The sequence below is a fragment of the Schistocerca nitens genome, chromosome 6 (genome assembly GCF_023898315.1).
Source record: "Schistocerca nitens isolate TAMUIC-IGC-003100 chromosome 6, iqSchNite1.1, whole genome shotgun sequence".
In the NCBI taxonomy this organism is placed as follows: Eukaryota; Metazoa; Arthropoda; class Insecta; order Orthoptera; family Acrididae; genus Schistocerca; species Schistocerca nitens.
The window spans coordinates 367,857,020-367,859,851 of NC_064619.1; positions in this window are offsets into that span (position 1 = coordinate 367,857,020).

Here is a 2,832-nt window from a genome sequence, read left to right on the forward strand (position 1 = left end):
TTGGGTGCATAGATCCCGAGAAATCAGTACCGAGAACAACCACCTCTGACCGTAATAACGGCCTTGATATGCCTGGGCATTGAGTCAAACATAGCTTGGATGGCGTGTACAGGTACAGCTGCCTATGCAGCTTCAACAAAATACCACAGTTCATCAAGAGTAGTGACTGGCGTATTGTGACGAGCCAGTTGCTCGGCCACCATTGACCAGACGTTTTCAATTGGTGAGAGATCTGGAGAACGTGTTGGCCAGGCAGCAGTCGAACATTTTCTGTATCCAGAAAGGCCCGTACAGGACCTGCAACATGCGGTCGTGCATTATCCTGCTGAAATATAGGGTTTCGCAGGGATCGAATGAAGGGTAGAACAACGGGTCGTAACACATCTGAAATGTAACGTCCATTGTTCAAAGTGCCGTCAATGCGAACGAGGTGACCGAGACGTTAACCAATGGCACCCCATACCATCACGCCAGGTGATAAGCCAGTATGGTGATAACGAATACACGCTTCCAATGTGCGTTCACCGCGATGCAGCCAAACACGGATGCGACCATCATGACGCTGTAAACAGAAACTGGATTCATCCGAAAAAATGACGTTTTGCCATTCGTGCACCCAGGTTCGTCGTCGAGTACACCATCGCAGGCGCTCCTGTCTGTGATGCAGCGTCAAGGGTAACCACAGCCATGGTCTCCGAGCTGATAGACCATGCTGCTGCAAACGTCGTCGAACTGCTCGTGCAGATGGTTGTTATCTTGCAAACGTCCCCATCTGTTGACTCAGGGATCGAGACGTGGCTGCACGATCCGTTACAACGATGCGGATAAGATGCCTGTCATCTCGACTGCTAGTGATACGAGGCCGTTGGGATACAGCACGGCGTTCCGTATTACCCTCCTGAACCCACCGATTCCATATTCTGCTAACAGTTATTGGATTTCGACCAACGCAAGCAGCAATGTCGCAATACGATAAACCGCAATCGCGATAGGCTACAATCCGACCTTCATCAAAGTCGGAAACGTGATGGTACGCATTTCTCCTCCTTACACGAGGCATCACAACAACGTTTCACCAGGCAACGCCGGTCAACTGCTGTTTGTGTATGAGAAATCGGTTGGAAACATTCCTCATGTCAGCACGTTGTAGGTGTCGCCACCGGCGCCAACCTTGTGTGAATGCTCTGAAAACCTAATAATTTGCATATCACAGCATCTTCTTCCTGTCGGTTAAATTTCGCGCCTATAGCACATCATCTTCGTGGTGTAGCAATTTTAATGGCCAGTAGTGTATATGCAATAAGGGTCAAAACTTGAAGGCTTCCCTTGAATGACCTCTCTCAATTGAAAGAAACAAATGAAAGCGAGGGATATGCAACTGAGTTGTCATATACTGCTTCGCTCATAGTAATCCGACCTACCAAATTAAATAGCTTATAGCAATGAGAGTAGTAACTAAATCTTAATAATTCGATTGAAGTAATTTCGTTCAGCTGAGACAGGAAGACCCGTTGTACTATGAATGAAACTTCAAGGCGAGACTGTTCTACGACAATAGCCGTGGCAAAACAGTGGCATACTGATAATACCATTCCAAAAAAATCCAACTTCACAATGGCAGTAGGCATAGCACTTATTAATATAATACTCAACCAAAATGAATATATTAGGTTTATTTCGGCAGGGACTATATGCAGTGCTACAGACAATGTTGTTGTTGTTGTTGTTGTTGTCCTCAGTCCTGAGACTGGTTTGATGCAGCTCTCCATGCCACTCTATCCTGTGCAAGCTTCTTCATCTCCCAGTACCCACTGCAACCTACATCCTTCTGAATCTGCTTAGTGTATTGATCTCTTGGTCTCCCTCTACGATTTTTACCCTCCACGCTGCCCTCCAATGCTAAATTTGTGATCCCTTGATGCCTCAAAACATGTCCTACCAACCGATCCCTTCTTCTAGTCAAGTTGTGCCACAAACTTCTCTTCTCCCCAATCCTATTCAATACCTCCTCATTAGTTATGTGATCTACCCATCGAATCTTCAGCATTCTTCTGTAGCACCACATTTCAAAAGCTTCTATTCTCTTCTTCTCTAAATTAATTATTGTCCATGTTTCAGTTCCATACATGGCTATACTCCATACAAATACTTTCAGAAACGACTTCCTGACTCTTAAATCAATACTCGATGTTAACAAATTTCTCTTCTTCAGAAACGATTACCTTGCCATTGCCAGTCTACATTTTATATCCTCTCTACTTCGACCATCATCAGTTATTTTACTCCCTAAATAGCAAAACTCCTTTACTACTTTAAGTGTCTCATTTCCTAATCTAATCCCCTCAGCATCACCCGATTTAATTTGACTACATTCCATTATCCTCGTTTTGCTTTTGTTGATGTTCATCTTATAGCCTCCTTTCAAGACACTGTCCATTCCGTTCAACTGCTCTTCCAAGTCCTTTGCTGTCTCTGACAGAATTACAATGTCATCGGCGAACCTCAAAGTTTTTACTTCTTCTCCATGAATTTTAATACCTACTCCGAACTTTTCTTTTGTTTCCTTTACTGCTTGCTCAATATACAGATTGAATAACATCGGAGAGAGGCTACAACCCTGTCTCACTCCTTTCCCAAGATTAGATTAGATTAGATTAGATTAATACTAGTTCCATGGATCATGAATACGATATTTCGTAATGATGTGGAACGAGTCGAATTTTCCAATACATGACATAATTAGGTTAATTTAACAACATACTTAAGTTAATATAACAACTTCATTTTATTGCGTGTGTTTTTTTTCTTAATTTATATCTAAAAATTCCTCTA